We start from the raw sequence: 17,573 nt of genomic DNA, 5'->3' as shown, positions 1-17,573 counted from the left end.
AGCAGAGATTTTCCAAAATAAAGACATGATTTCTGAACACTCCCTATTCTTAGAATGTAATTTGCACAAGGCATATCGTCTTTTGTTTTGATATTTTACATTAATCAACTTTTCTATAATAAAATCGTCTTATTATCGTATATTCGTCTTATTAAAATTTTGGACACTCGTACATTTATAATATTCTTTGGATTTAATTTACTCAAATTGATTCGAGAAACAATAGGTATTAATCCGACTTCTAAGTGTTTACCTTTCGTTTATTTATTACGCGTGTTAGTTACAGTAACGAGTTTCAAGCTAATCCGATGAATTCAACAAAATACGTCCGCCATTTTGGATCCGACATTTTGAATTTTGAAAATCTAACTTTAGATTCGTCATCAGCGACCCCCAAAACTTAAGTGTACTGAATCTCACAAATTTTGGTTGCCAAAAAATTTCTTAACATTTTGGACCTACTTTAAAGATTTTTCTCTTCACAGCGAAGGGGTTAAAACCGTCAAAAAAATTTTGAAAAATTAAGGGGAGACTTCGACTGCATTTTGAACTATATTAAGAAAATGATTTAAATCTTCCATAAAATTAATTTTATTGTCATTTTTAAAGAGGAAATCAATAGTCAAAAAATAAAATCGTTCAGAAAATATTCTGACCCTTTGTGGATTTTTATTTTTCTTAAAAATTGATAGATTTTAAAGTCCATTCTTAATTTTGTAGAAAACATGTTTTTGTATTCACAAAAAAAATGCCGAATAAAAAAATTGATGTTTATTATTTTTGAATCATTTTTTTTAAAAGCCTTTGTTTTTAGGTTGAAGATGCTAAAAACCATTGTTATTCAATTTTTTAAAATATAGAAATTCACTTGTTTATTTTTCCGACTAATTTCAAATCATTATTTTATCATAATTTTTTAGTGTATTTTATACTTTTTATTTAATAAAAATTATGATTTTGAAAATAATTAGAAAAATAAACAAGTGAATTTTCATATAAAAAATTGAATAACAATGGGTTTTATTTAGCATTTTCAACCTGATAACAATGTTTTTTTATTAAAAAAATTTCTCAAAAATAACAAAATAATTTTTTTCATTCGTCAATTTTTTTTGTGAAAACAAAAACCTATTTTCTACAAAATTATGGATGGATTTTAAAATCCATCAATTTTTAAGAAAAATAAATATCCAAAAAGTGTCAGAATATTTTCTAACTGTTCTTATTTTTTGACCATTGATTTCATCTCCAAAAATTACTATAAAAATAATTTTATGGAATATTTAAATCATGTCGTGAATACGATTTAACTCCAAAACATATAGACATTGCATTAATACTCTATAGTTAATTTGTCAAAAATATCTTATTTGAGTAAGAATTTCTGAAACGTGACAACTAAAACTTTTAAATTTTTATTTTTTCCTAAAATGTTAATTTTTCTGTACCATTTTATGTAAAAAATCACTATATATAAAAGGATTTTCCAAAAAAAAATTTACTCTTGTTATTAACAATTGAAAATTTTTATTACTTTTTTTTAAATTAATTTCAGAAAAACTTTTTGGCTGATTTCAATTATTCAACTGGCATTATTTGTGTCTTGAATCCAACTTTCAAATAAAAATTATTTTGTTTAAAGATATTAAATTTTAATAAACAGAAAAATTGTTTATATAAAAAATATGTAAAAAATCACTTTACCCTTGAAATTTTAATTTGAAAAAAAATTATATTGTTCAGAAAGGTTTAAAGAATAAGTAGAACTTTTTTCAAATTAAAATTTCAAGGGTAAAGTGGTTTTTTACATATTTTTTATAAATAAACAATTTTTTTGTTTATTAAAATTTAATATCTTTAAACAAAATAATTTTTATTTGAAAGTTGGATTCAAGACAAAAATAATGCCGGTTGAATCATTGAAATCGGCTAAAAAGTTTTTTTGAAATTAATTTCTTCAAGAAAAGTAATAAAAATCCCCAATTGTTAATAACAAGAATAAAAATTTGTTAATTATTTTTTTTCAATTTTATTGTAGTTTCTGAATTATTAATACCATCAAGTGATAAAATTAAACTTATAATTTCTTTAAAGTTGTTTAAATAATTGCAAAACTTTTTTAGGTCAATAACACTATTTTTTCAGACGTGGTCCCATTAGAGTAATTTTGCGGTGTGAATGAAATATGAAAATCAAAAAACAAGAAATTGTTTAATAGTTTGAAAAAATGACTTTTAATTTTACTATATTTTCTATGAATCAAAATGAAAAGTTTAAATTTAGAAAACAATTATTGATCAATTTAATTTTGTAAACTGCATACTCTTAAAAAAAATTAACCATAAAAACTCTTTTGACGAAGAAAAACTCTTGAAGAAGAATTTATAGTTAAATTCTAAGTACTGGTTCCGTACCGGCATTTATCAACAAGAAAAACTGAGGTGGCACTAAGTCGATCGTTATTTTATACATTTGACTCAGTACTAATCTGCCGGTACCGGTATGAGTCTTTGTTTACTGCATAGTAGGTATCTTGCTGGTCCTAAGCACTGGAACATCTACTTTTCTGCGTGGGTCGCACAGGAATGCCTTACTCGCACTCCTGGACTGTGACTGACAAGAAGGCATTTTTACAGTATGCCTCTGTCCTTTTTTTTTCTTTTTTTGCAGTATTAATCTATTCTTATTGGTGATTTACAACTTTCAAGGTTTTTTTTCAAACTGATCTGACAATGATTTAGAAAAGAAAAAGTCTAGAAAGAGGAATATTTTTGGCTTTCCAAGAGTTTTAACTTCAACGTCTGTGTGCGGTATTTAGATTTATGGCCTTGCCTTACTGGGGTTATTAAAGTATAAAAATACCGAAATACATTTTTGTAAATCATCTTTTGATGATGAAACTCTACTAGCAATTAATAAATGCGTGATCCTCAGCGGACTTTTCTTCAGTGAAATTTATAATTGATTATCAACAAATATTATCCAACTTTCAGCCTAAAATTTTATTAATGAATATTCACTAATCAGTACAAGTACTAAATGAATCAGTTTGCTTCATAAATAAAAAATACAATATTTCTTATTTTTAATAAAATAATACACTTATTTTTTTTAAAGAAATTACTGACAGTTGATGAAACTGAATAAATTTATTATCAGTGCGATAATCTTTACTGATTGATATAGTAGACGCCTTTTCATTATTTCACCATTCATATATATTTGCAGTGAATTCATCTATTGTTTTTAACTTCTCCACAAAATTTCAGCTCAATCCATCAAGTATTTTACGTAAAAAAAACCTACGTGTTGAATCACGTGGCCTGTCACATGTACTTAATGTTCTAGCTGAACGAAAAAGTCGAAAAAATAGGTTTGTTTACATTTAACGCAATGGATCCAAAGAGCATTTCTGTTTTTTAGAGCCAACTGCGCTACACAGTGCTGGCAATATTCTAATAAATAAATCCAGTTTTATAAATGGCACCTATCACACATACACAAAAAACAGGTTCAAATCAATTTAAACGACAGCAAAAATGATACCGTTTTAACTTCATATTGAGTTACAGGCAAAATCCCTCACATAGTGAATGGATATTTCAGGATGTGTCGATTACCGAAAATTAGGATTTTTTTTAGAATATCAACAAATATATAGTAATTCTTTAAAAAGCAGACAAAAAAAATTGAGCTTAAAATGAGTTGGGAAAATGACTCATTTTGAGGTGCAACAAAAGTGAACCTTGAAGATGGCACCACTTGGGCACCTTTGGGCGGGCAAGCTGAAAATATTAATTTAAGTGGGCAAGTACGGGGTCCAGTGGACCCTGTAAAATTTAGATGCTTCTGTGAATTAAAAAACGTAGATTTTTGTATAAGTGGTTTTCTTTTATTATATTATGAATTTTAAAGCATTAGAGTATAAAAATAATTATTGAGATTCTAAATTTAACAAACAACAACCGGAGTCCAATGGACCCCGTTGCCCGCCCAAGGGTTAAATAATTTTCAAGAGTTGACTTTCAAAATATGTGAGTAATTTTTATCTGCGACACCAAAAATTATGTATAAATTTACCTCCCGAAATTTCGGCAGTGAATTTTAATTTCTTTCCCAGGACTCTTTCAATTATTTTAAAAAACGTTGCTTCCTTACTCGAAGTCTTATACCTTATCTTGCTTTCTGTTTTTTGTTAATTCTGCTTCTTCCACTTTTCAAATGGAAAAAATGCACATATCGTAAACAAGTCCCTCTTAATTGTTACCATAAATTTGAATCAAATTGATAACATAAATTTTGAATCGAGTTAAAAGATATGATCCATATTTTTGTTTTTATAATTCGTTCCAATTTGATACTTTCAAGTTAAAAGACTGATGAATCAGGAAATTTTAACTCATTCAAAAGCAAAAAGTCAATCATTAATTTAAAAAAGTTAAAATTTTACTTGATTCAGAATTGGAGATAAGAACTCAAGTTCGTTAATGATGTTATACAGAGATGGTTGAGAATCTTTGGTTCTAATGACGTCAAAGCATATGTAATATTAAAAGGGTGGGGGATAAGGTTAATTCGGTGAAAAAGCGTGTTTTTAAGAATTTTTTGTGTTGATACAAAGGGTGTTATACTATTAACCAATTTTTATACAATAGGACAATATTTGAACAATATTTTTGTACATTTTTATTCAAAAATATTTAAAGATTTAAAATTGAACTAAGATCTACATGATTATTATTAGCTAAAGTACTTATTCTTGTTGTTTGACTACTGATTGCATTGTCTATGATGATATCAGCAATAACTTGAATAAAACGTTGGAAAGATCTTTAAATGCATATGTATTCGTTTGATTTACCAAAATTTGGGCAAATTTCGCAGACAATTTTTTATGTGAGATATTTGTTTAATTTTTAATACTCTATTTACATGATTTTTTTGAGTTTAGGAATACTATAATGAATCGACCTACGAAAGGCTCAGAGATTGGAAATTTGTTATAAAAATTCCCACAGCATTAAATTATTGTAGAGTACAAAGATCTTTTGTTATTAGATCCTGTTTTGATTTCTTATTTAAAAATTACAACAAAACGTTTAATATAATTTACTAGTAATAACTTTTTCATAGTTAATTGCAAGCACTTTGTGAAATCTGCTCAGTATTAATCGTATACTCATACATGAGAGTTTAAAATAAATGTTTAAAAGAAAAAAGTTTCATGTATGTATGTCACAGAATCTTTATTCACGCATCACATGAAAACGGCTAAACAGATTGAAACCAAATTTTGGAGAGTGTTAGATCTTGACCTAAGTTAGGTTTATAAATTTACAGATTTAGAAAAATATTAATTAAAACGGAAGATATTAAATTTTTTCGACACATTCCAAACATCGAAAAGTTTCAAATCTTACATGTTTTAATGGATTGCATTTAAACTTTCTATAATTGAGTATTACATCGTATTTAGTAACATTTTAGCATAATTTTGCGGAAAATACTATCCTCTAACTAAGATGTAAAAGTATAAAAATGTTTTCGAAATCGAAAAACCGAAAAAATTATATGTAATTGATACCAATTACTGTCAAGCTTATTAATTCAGTAGTATTTTTAGGGTCTCTGATTAAGATTTTAACGTCAAAATAATGCAATTCAGAATTGCAAATTCAAAATTTTTAGATTCGAATATCTGAAAGTTTAATATTGAAATTACAAAATACAAGATTATAATGTTTACTATTCAATTTGATGAACGTAAATCAAAAAACTAAAAGTTGTAAATCATTATGCATTTAACTTTCGAACGGGTATTTTTTGGATTCCTGATAAAGATTATGTCATCTAATAAATAAACTAAAAAATGATATTGCAGGATGTCAAGAATTATTAGTCATCTGTGATATGATACTATCATTATGCTACTAGGTATATAAACTTAGTAAGTTTTGTTATTTTACTTCTAGATTTATTTTTTAAAGATGTTTTGAGCAATATTAAGACAAAAATTAAATGTATTAGTATAAACGACAGCTAGTTTAATATAAGTGTATATTAATGTATATAATCTTAATGAAAATGTACATTAAATTTCAAAACTGACATTGCATATTTGCATCATATGCGTACGGGTGATTAAAATTAAAATGTCATGTTTAATCCTAAAGTTTGATTTTTCAATGTTGGTTTTTGAACTCAACGATACTCTATTTTGGTTGACTAGAATATATGATGGACAAAAATAATAGTGGTCGAGCAGGTGGAAGCAAATTTTAATTTTCACCAGGTGAAAAACGATAGGCAGAAATGATAAGAAATTTTCTGTTTTTGTTATTTATTTTTTTCTCAAATAAATTCTTACAACTTTAAAAAGTGGAAATATTTCAAATTACAATAATGAATGTTTCAACATGCGACTAAAAAAATATTTGTAATGAGTTTTACCATAAATGATATACTTTTGAAGACCCAAAAAACATATGAACATTGAGGGACACCGCACTGACATTTTTCAAAGATTGCACAGATAATTTTTTTTGAATCATGAGAATAAAATCAGCTTATAAATTACAATTCAGTATCAAATCTTCATTAACTGTATATAAGAAGTAAATTTAACACAAATTTATTAAAAATAAAATAATAAGATGCAAGAAACAGAATTTTGAGGGGACATCAATGAGATTTTGCTTCATTTCTCAATTTCGAAAAATAAAGACTTTATTTTTAAGTTAAAATCGTTACGGTGTTCAAAGTACATGTAATAACTGAAAATGAGATACAATAATATTTAAAACATATTAAGAATATGAACAATTTTTTGATGGGGATACCGCACTGACATGGTGTGCTCGACGAAGCGTTACTATTACTTTTTGCCACCAACCGTATATACAAATTATAGACGTGATAGAATGTTGTTATTTTTTTTAAGAAACTATACATATCAACAATACTATTAACGCTTAATAAGGCAATTATCTACACTAGGTTATTTAAAAATCAGGTATGATATTCAAAATTTGCGGTAATTACTTAAAAATATGAAACTTACGGACAGGCGATTTTGATTTGTTTTCTAGCACTGGATCAAAATTATTCTGTTAGCACAATTACTATATAAAAATATAGACTCTCAGCTGTACAAAATAATTTTTCTGGTACTAAAAATGTGAGAATCAAAATTTTTATTATTAGGTAAAGTTCTGATTTCTTAAGATGCGGATAAGGGACAGATTTTTAATTAAGTTGCAAGGACTTCAAAACTAGGTTATAAAACACTTTAAAGTTTTTCACACTAAAAAATTGAAAATAAAATTCTTCTTTTATATTCGTACACACACAGTTTTCGATGCCAGACCTATAAAGACCTTTCATCAAGATAATCTAGAGAATCTTTTTGCATTTGTCTACGCAAAACGCTTCCTTCTCCGAATGTCGTGCGCCGCTTGCTGTCGAACAGACACAGAAATCCGATCTGAAGCAATGGACTGTCAAATTCTCATATAACTTCCTCAATTTTTCTCCGATCGACTTGAAATTTTAACACAAAATTCTTGAGATATGAATTCATTTAAAAAAAATCAAACAAAAGAATTTGGAAGATAGAAATACATACTCCTCTTAAAGATAGTTCCGAATCTTTAGTTCTGACGTCAAAGTTCAATCATGGTTTAAGATTCTCTTCTTTGGCAAATTTTTCCTCTGCAAAAAGTTCTGTAAGTAAATATGTAAACCGTACTTACGTAAAATTAGTCTTTTGTTTGAAAACAAAAAAAAAAAATTGCCAATCAATCAGATTACTTAAGATTTTCGAATATACGCAGTAGTGTCTCTTAAATCTTGTTTCTTGAAGTTGGTGAATGAGAGAAAAGTACGAGGAGGAGCGTGACGTAGAAAAAAGTTGGGAAAACTAGACAGAACCTTGCTACTTGGAAATTGCTGCAGCAAACTTGCGGAAATCCGCGGACGAAGATAGACAGAAGGATCGGAGAGAAGGCGTGATAGAAGTGAAAAGAGAGGGATCAACGGGAGGAGAAAGAGAAGGAAGGAGTGAGAGAGAGAGAGAGAGAAAGAGAGTAAATGCGAGAGAAGGAGAGAAGAGCGGGACTGGACTAGCGATAAGTGAGATGGGGGCGTGGGTGGAAAGCAGATGGTGGGGAGAAACGCGGCGCTCCACCCTAGTAGTGGGGATAGGTCAGGGTTGTGGGAGGGAGAGGTAAGGAGAACTAACATTGCCAAACGGGTGGGGAGTGGAAAAAAGTCGGGTGGTGGGGGTGCGAGCCGCGGAGCGATCCGAGCCGTCAGTGCGCCACGTGCTGCCGTTGCGTAAGGATGTGTATCCTTTTTTTCACGATTCACTCGGGTGACGACATCCCGGGTGCAAAATATTGTGATTGACAAAGTTTTTTCTTTGTGACGCAAGTGCCAATCTCTCATCTCAAGTTGATGACATATTTTATTTTCATAACATGGATAATTCAATGAAACTTGATTTTTAAATACTACGCAACGGTTCGTGATATGTGCTTATACAGTGTTGAAACAGTTTATAGTGTGATATGGTGTCACTGTGGTGGGATGATGTGCATTTAGAGTCCCCACTATCGGGTCACTTGCTTCCTGGCCTGATACCTGTTAATTTTTTTCAGTGATCACTTCGGATTACGTATTCTTGGAACCACTACTTGTGGTGAGTGAATTCCACCGCATTTTACTAATTTCCTGATTTTCGCTAATTTATTTTCCCAATGATCAGCGGTCATTGGATTCTAAATTCGAAACATGTTAAACCTCAACATGTTACCTCGATACTGTTATCGTAACTAGATAAGATTGACGTAACTCAAAAGTGGTGATGCATACTTATCTTCAGTGTGAGTGAGTGATGTCATATTTACACTGTCAATACAATCGTTCCTTTTTTCAACCAGCATTTTCTCACACGCAAAATAGATTATAGTTGGTCCGATGTGAAAAATGTCGCAGTTCTGCGGTATGAAGTTAAAAAGTCCAAAAGTTTGCTTCGTTGTAATTTTAGCTTATCAGCTTATGAAGTACAAAGCAACCGATTGTTTGCTTTTTAGAAATTAATTCTAGAAACAAAATTAAATCTTTTAGGCTCCAGGTCTGAAAAGGGTACATGCAGCATTGATTTCGAATGGTATGTGTACCCTTTTAAGATCCGGATCCTTTATTCCCATAATTACGTGAACTGCTTCAGTATAAAGAACTGAAGAAATATGAATTTCTTAATGAATTGTTGCGAGTTCTTGCAAATTAAGGTGAATAAATTAAAGTGAATAAAGGAAGGTGAATTTTGAAGGGTGTGCGGTAGAAATTTAAAAAAAAACGCTAAAGGCGGGAATGAGTAGACGTGTAGTCGCGTGGTGTTGAATTGATTGTGACAGTGAAGAGATGCACATTCACGATTAGAAGAATACTCACAAGCCTCTCTCAATGCACTCGTGTTTTTTCGTTTCCAGTGATTCGGCGCAATTTTTTTTTTTTGTGAGTTCGGGGAAGTGTGGGGACAATGGGTATTGTTATTGCAGAAGTCGATAAATGGTTTCAGGTTTCTAATTAGACATGTTAATCTTTTTCCTTCTTTTGGAAATTTTTGAAAGTTCTTCCGTCAGGTGACAAAATTTGTGAAAGTGAAAATTGTTTTGTTTTAGAAAAAAGTTACAAAACACGGCAAAAGAAAATCCTTCCTTACTCTATTTTATTTGTGTTTTCCTAATTTCACAACCTATTTCTGATGAATATGAAAACATATCATATCTTTAACTGTTGAAATCAATGAAGAAATATGAAAAACCGGCATATCTTGAACTGTTCAAATCAATGAAGAAATAAGAAAAATCTTTGTGTACGTTTGTAAATATTTCAAATCTAAACAAAATTAGTGAAAATCGTAAACAATTTAATATAATCAGTGCGGACAGACCTACAAAAAAATGTCTATAACATTAATTTGTTTTTAAGCTAAGTTTAGCTTTGTAAGCTTACGGGAAAAAAATAAAAGTTTTTTCTTTACACAGAATAGAAAAAATTAAATAAAAAAATATTGAACAAATTCGTAGTAAACAGTGTGAAACGTGGTGGTACAAAGATATGATCTAGTGCAGTGATTGATACACATGTAACTATCGTTGAGTTAGGAATGATTAGCACGTCTCCCCTTCCATGTTTGACACAACTTGCGGGAAATATAGTTTCAAATTTACAGTGAAGCGATTACTTAATTACTCCATCACTTTCCGAACAATATCCTGCCGCACTTGAAAATTTTGCAAAAAATACTCTTCTCATAATTAATAGTGCGGAATTGTGTTTTTATGTAAATTGCTTCATCATAAAGAAAGTGTTGTGTTCTTCGATAATTTCGATAGTGATTTTTTGATATTTTTCGACGTAATTTGACCTAAGGAGGCAAAAATTTTTTTTTTTTTAAGTGTCCGTATTATGTGTGTGTTTACATTACAACAGTCTCAGTGTCTCAGAAAAGCGCAATTCCACGTGAAACGATCAAGTAAAAATTTTAATTTTCTAGAAATAGCTTAAAACTTTGTTAAATTGTTGTTCGGCATAAGAAAAATAAAATCGTAATATATTAACTTTTATAAAAATTAATTGTGTAAATAATAGGGATTGCAGTTATGCCATTTTGAGCAAAAATATTAATTTCAAATCAGATATAATTTCGACAAAACTTGACAGATACCAATAGTTGAAGTCAACAACATTGATCAACGAAAAAAAATGGTTTATTAAGTAAATTAATTATAGATATAACGCAGCAATATTGCCACAAATATATTTAGAAAAAAAATTGATGATAATTTTTTAACAATTAAATATTAAATTTATAAATAATATTTGAATGTATTAAATAAATTTTTGTTGATCAACGTTGTGGACTTGAACTTCATGACAGATTTCAATTTTTTAAAGTCAGTTTCAAAGCATTGTTTGTGTATTTATCAATTTAAAAAAAAAAAATTTTAACCCCTCTTTTTTTAAAAATAAACCTTATTATTTAAATTTAATAAAAACTACCTCTTCTTCAAATGTTTTTTCATTTTCATTGGAAAGCTGAGATTTTTTCTAGAAAATTGTGTAAATATAAAAAATAAGGCAACAGTGGGTTTTAAAAAAATAAAAAAACCTATTTACACACTTTTCGTTTATTTTATTAAAACCCCATTGTTGTCCCATTTTGCAACTTTACATAATTTATTGGACAGAATCTCAGCTTTCCAATGAAAATTATAAAAAAATAAGAAAAGAAATAGTTTCTGTAAAATTTGAAATATAAGGTTTATTTTCAGAGAAGTCATGGAAAGTCAGGAAGTCAGGAAAATTTCTATAAATTTATAAAAAAAAAAATTGTTTGTGAATTAAAAAATTTTGTAATCTAACAAGACTTAAATGGTTTTTATTATATTTGTTACTCTTATGTGATATTAATTTATTGTTAAATCTTTTAGTAACCATTTTTTTGTCCCAAGAAAGCAGGAATAAGGTCATAGTAAAAAGTCAGGGAAAAAGTGATGGGATTTTTTTCTCGCATCCTTGCTGGAGACTTTGATTTTTGAAAAAAGAGTCTTAAAATTGAATAGTTCAGAAAAACTGCAATAAAATTCACTTTATAGAAATTTAAGTCGCTTAACTTTTCTAGAACTTTAGTCAATTTGAATAAATAAATATGCCTTAATATCTAATTTTTTTGATTGGATCAGTTCACGTGAAATTGCTCACAGCAAAAAAGAAATACAAGACTAAATTTCTTTTAAATTTATAAATCTCCCATGGAGAACATAAAATGAGAGCATTTTGAGTTCGATTCATAACTCAATTATATTTTTTTTATTTTTCATTGCGTGAAAAAAGTTCCTTATAACTTTAAAAAAAAAATGTTCAGTCAACTTTAAATATCTTTCTTTCATTTGACAAAAGATTATTGAGATGCATATTTAGACACATTAACAAACATTTTCCAATTATGTTATATCCAATGATATTAAATTTTTAAAAATCAAAAAATTTAAATATGACTTGTTTTGATAAAAAAATCTTTGTTAAATTTTTTAACAATCGTAAGCAATTATAGGAAAACGCATCGATTGACCTATTGGAGAACTTATTACCTTCAAATATTGTTAAATTATTGGTATTTAAAAATTTGATGCAAAAAAATAGAGAATCTTTTAAATTTTTACTTGAAATTTTTTTCTAATTTTTTAACTAATACAAATCAACTTATAGAACATTTAAAAATACTTCAATTCACCTGACATTGCACATTTTATGAATTAGTTATGAAAAGTTGTTGATTTAGTGATATTAAAAATATAATAATTTGAATAACTAAATAAGAAGCAAAGTGTTAATGAAATGATCACAAAGATAAAACTGTTAATAATAAAACTTGACAGCAATTCTTAATAATGTCTACTTTCTTAAATTGCATTCGTTGCTAACTATATATCTCCTAAGAAAGTCTAAATTTCTTCAAAAATGTGTGGATTAAAATAGGAGAAAAGTTAACTTGGAAAAAATTCTTTTTTTTGTCTTTTAAAATGTTTTGGATTTCAACCTCACCTAACTTGCAGTGTATGATGTATCATATTCTCTATTAATGATGTGTAACTTCTGCGAAGTTAATTAATAATTTAACATTTATATCATCCATCCTAATTTTAACCTACTATCATCACATCCTAAGTAGTTGTCAACAAATACTAAATTAATCCTTCCTTTAGAGAAAGCTGAAAAACAAACTGAAACAGAAAAATCTTCAACGCTGTTTTCATAATTTTTTGCTTCTTTTTAGTTGCAATAATTCTTGTTTAAAGTAATTCTGTAAAGTAATTCTAATTTATTTAATTAAATAATTCTGTTTAAATTTTTAAATTCGATTTTATTATTGTATTTTTTTTTACTCATGAAGTTTTATATTTGATTGTGAGTTTAATTCCTTGATAAATTTTAAACTCAGCAGTCAGGGAAAGGGTATTTTATTCCGTCAGGGTAGTTCTTTAAAATTATACAAAAATTAAAATTATTTATTTCAAACCAAACATGTGATTTTTCTAATAAAATATAGAATAAACTTGATTTTATCAACTACGTCCTTTTTTATTTATATATGCAATTTTGATATATATTTTTTATAGATTTTTATTTCTTAAAATTTCATTACTTCCTGTGAAAATAAATTTTGTCAGAGAATATCATTTTAATGTCAGTAAAATATCCGGAAAATTCATCAATTTCCCTGACATTTTTTATGAACTGAGCACTGTAAAAGCAATATCTTAAATCTTTTACAGCTTAAACACGTTTCTTCTTGAATTCAACTCATTTTTGGGCTTAAAATAAAAATAATGTAAGTTTTTTTAGTCAAAATCGCAGTCTAACAAGTGAACCTTTTCAAGTGTGTCAGTGACCGATTTGGCTGAAACTTGGCACATGCTTAGAACTCGGAAAAATAAAAGATATATTTTTTGTTATCGGCAAAGAAGATGATTTAAGGGTTGAAACTATCCCTTTTGTTGCGAATCTGATGATTTTTTAAAATTTTCGGTCTCCATTTCGAATCCGCCATTTTTATTTTGTAAATACAACTTCAAATTCATAATCAGCGACCTCAAAAACCCCCGATTTACAAGTTTCAAGCGATTTCAAGTAAATTTAAAAAATACAACCGCCATAATAAATCCGCCATTTTTAATTTGGCAAATCTAACCTCAATTTCGTAATCAGACATCTCAAAAACCCTTTTGTACAAAATTTTTAAAAATGATATTAAACTGAAAGAGCTTTAACATTTTTTTTGTAATTTTAGGAGTTTTTTTTAGCAACAAAAGGTGTTAGGTAATTTTAAATTAATTTAGAGTGAATTTAAAATTGAAATCCATTTAGGTACGTTAATTGTCAAACTTTTCAGATTCAAATATTACTGATACTATTTTGATAAAAAAAAAATTTTATATAGAATTTTAAAAAAGTGTTAAATATAATATTTATTTTATCCTTATAGTAACCGATAAAGTATGAAGAAGCATTGCAGCTCGAATTTTACACCAAAAAAGATTAAAATATGTAATGTATTTTTAGATTATTTTTTCTATAACAAAAATCTTTTTAACTCAAAACCAAATCATTTGTAAAACATTTTGGAAAAATAATTCCTTGATGAATTATTTTCATTATTTAATTTATTTTAGTGTTAAAATATTACAACAAACTTTTTTTGCTGTTTTTAAGTCTCTCTATAATTGACTTTTACTACTGATAACGAAATTACAAGTATACATTTTTTGTTAAATTAAAATTAATTTTTTTACGAGTGCGAAAATTTGGAAAATTGTGTCTAAATACAAATGTGACGCTCCACGAGAAAAGGGACCTTATGACAAGAGTAAATAAGGTCCCTTTTCTCGTGGAGCGTCACAAATGAATTATACTACTGACGCACTAAAACTATGAAAGATAATTCTATAAGTCTGACTACAAATGTCTTTGACTACTGACACCTTTACTAATAGTACAAAAAATACAACATGAATGTTTTGAATAAAAAATAAGTGTTTAAAATTTAATTCAAAATAAATATATGTAAAATGTTACATTTTATTTATAAATCTAGTGAACAATAGTGAACAACAATAGTTAATTTTTTCAATTAATTAATCGACTTGTGTGTATTATTAGTTATTTTGACGATTGTCTATTTCTCGGAATTACATTTAATTATAAGATGTGAGTTATAATTAATCCAATATAATATTTATGCTATTTTATTATATTGTTCTTCACAATTGTTTATTATGGTTTGTGGAAAAATATTTTGTAAAACAGTTTTGTATTAATAAAAAATATTTTCTGGAATTAAAAGAATCTCTATGCAGTACAATTATTTTTTTAAAACTTGGGAAAATTTATTATTAATTGTAAAATTCACAAAAAAAGAAGAAATTCTCAAATGCGATTAGGAAAATTTTTATTGGGAAGTACTTTTCCAAAAATTTCAAAATTGAAAAAAAATTGTTGAAGAATAATTTTTCCCAAGAGTTTGGAGAATATTTAGAAAATTTTTGGAACAAAGTTTTACTAAAGATTTGGAGAATATTCCAAATAATTGTTGTGGAAAAATTTTTCTCAAAAAATCTTATTAGGGTAGAGAATAAAAATTGTTACAATTATAAGCATGAAAATGGAACTAAACTAAAATATAAATTTATAAATAAGTATATTTTTATTTTATTTTTAATTTGGTCACAGAGATGAAATGTAGATTGAAGAATTGAAAAAATAATAAACCTGCTTTCGGATCCAGACAAAGTGGATTGTATGTCAGTTGATCGAAGACGTCCTGTCACTTGTTACACGTCTGTTGATGCTTGACAAAGGTGCATTGACGATTGAATCAAATAGCAATATTGGATGTAAGTTCCACTATACGTGTTTTCTGTGTGTATTAAATTATTCTCTAATAAATTTTCAATTATTATTTAGCCAATTTCAATTAAATTTGCACTACATACGTACTCAAATTATAAAAATGATACTTTTTAATGCTATAAAGAATTTTTTATTTTTCAAAATTTATGAATTAATATTTGGTCCCTCTAAGCCACTAAAATCTATTAACCATACACTGAAAAATCCTGGGTTCGAAATGAGTAGCCTATGAAACAACAAAAAATTCCAAGCAAATCTATGGAATCGGTCGATTTTATATTATTCTTCATTTATACTGCTTTAATAATATTCAAGGTGGCCACATGTCAGTCAAGTCAGGAAAATGTCAGAAAAACAAAATTTTATCAGTAAAATCAGGGAAAAAAATTTTTTATCAGGGAAATTAACAAATTAAGAAAATTAAGACTTTTTTCGACTTTTCTTCCAAATATTGCAACAAAATGTAACATTTTTCAGTATAAAATGCAACATTTTTTTTTAATGTTTACAGTGTAAAAAATAACTAGGTATAAACAAATCTTTCTAAAATTATTATTGAATCATTTTTTAACATGTTTAAATTTGTAAAATATAGCTATAATAAAAATCATTTTGAATAATTGAAAATTTATAACATTTAATTGAATATAATTAATTTTTTCAAGTATTTTGTTACAATTTTTGAAAATCAACTTTTTAAAAATTTTAATAGCAAATTTTGAAAATAATAGAATTATCAAAAATTTTAATAAAAAATCATTCATTGTAAATTCAAAAATGAAAATTAATGAAAATTAGTTTCTAATTTTTTTAAAATTAAATACCTTTAGTGTTTTCAATTACATATATTTCCGAAAATTTAAAATACATACAAAAAATAATAACATTTTAAAATTATTTTTAACATTTTTTGAGAAAAAAAATCATGTTCAAAATTTTTAACTAAAATTCATCAAAAAATTAATTAGTTTTTTTTTAAATTATACCTACAAAAATTTTTTGTAATAAATTCAATATGTTTTCGAAAAATTACATTACAATATTTTTAAAAACGAATTTTTAGAAGTATTTTATCATAATTTTGTAAGATTCAATTATTTTCGAACAAAATAAATTAAAATTTTTGTAAAATTAACTTTTTTATAATTTAGCAAAAATTTCATATTATTTACAGTTGAAATTTTTCAAAAATTTGATTATTTTTATTTATATTTTTCAAAAATTAATTTATTTTCAAAAGATTTTACCAAATTTTAATTGTTTGGAAATTCAATTATATATAATTCAAGAACTATTAATTTTTCAAAAATTGTTTTTAAATATTCGGAAATATCTGATCGACAGCATTCAAAATAATCGAATTTTAAAAAAGAATCACTTTTTTTAAATATATTTTAATACTCGGAGAAAGAATACATATATTAAATTTTGTTATAGTATTTTACAAATTGGGGAAAAAGTGCGACAAAGCAAAATTTTGATATAAAAAATACTAAATTTTAAAAAAACTTATGTGAAATTTAGTATAATTATAGGTATCAAAAATCAAGAATATTTATTAATTTCTTTAACTTTACTAAATTTCATAGAGGTTTAGTTTTTCCCCCAATTTATATAATACTTTTACAAAATTGAATATAATTATATTCTCTTTTCGTGTATAATTTTATAAGCTAATTTTCATTAATTTTAATGTTTATATTCATTTAAAGATTTTTCATTAAAATTGTTAAGAATTTAATAATTATTTTCAAAATTTGCAATTAAAATTCTTATAAAGTTGATTTTCAGAAACTGTAATAAAATACTTGAAAAAATCAATTCTTTTCAATTAAATTTTACAAAATTTCAATTATTCAACAATTTTTTAATTACACTGAGAAAACATTATACTTAATTCAAATAGAAAAATAATTTTAAGTGACTTTGTTTAATTGAAATTAGTTTGTAAGCTTAATCCTAATATATAGAAATTATCTACCATAACATAATTAAAAATATTATTTCTTTAAATGAAGCAAAAAATATTTTTCAATTAAACTTAAGTTTTTGAAAATAAGTCGGAAAAAGTCGCATTTTTTTAAAACAGTCGAAAA

The 17,573-nt window shown here is 26.5% G+C and overlaps 1 protein-coding gene across 3 annotated transcripts in view; it reads left to right on the top strand.

The window, feature by feature from the left end:
• Positions 1-17,573, top strand: part of LOC122502830 (protein tiptop-like) — a 357,021-nt gene that overhangs the window by 180,892 nt on the left and 158,556 nt on the right. Inside the window, exon 1 of one of the 3 annotated variants that reach the window (XM_043613101.1) lies at positions 8,196-8,698. The exons of the other annotated variants lie outside the window; for them this stretch is intronic. The gene's annotated coding sequence lies outside the window, so the exon portion shown is untranslated. Of the gene's footprint in view, positions 1-8,195; positions 8,699-17,573 lie in introns of those variants that run through there. 3 annotated transcript variants of the gene reach the window in all.

Source organism: Leptopilina heterotoma, unplaced genomic scaffold (genome assembly GCF_015476425.1).
Source record: "Leptopilina heterotoma isolate Lh14 unplaced genomic scaffold, ASM1547642v1 Lhet_24, whole genome shotgun sequence".
NCBI classification, from domain to species: Eukaryota; Metazoa; Arthropoda; class Insecta; order Hymenoptera; family Figitidae; genus Leptopilina; species Leptopilina heterotoma.
This window is presented reverse-complemented; position numbering and strand designations above follow the sequence as displayed.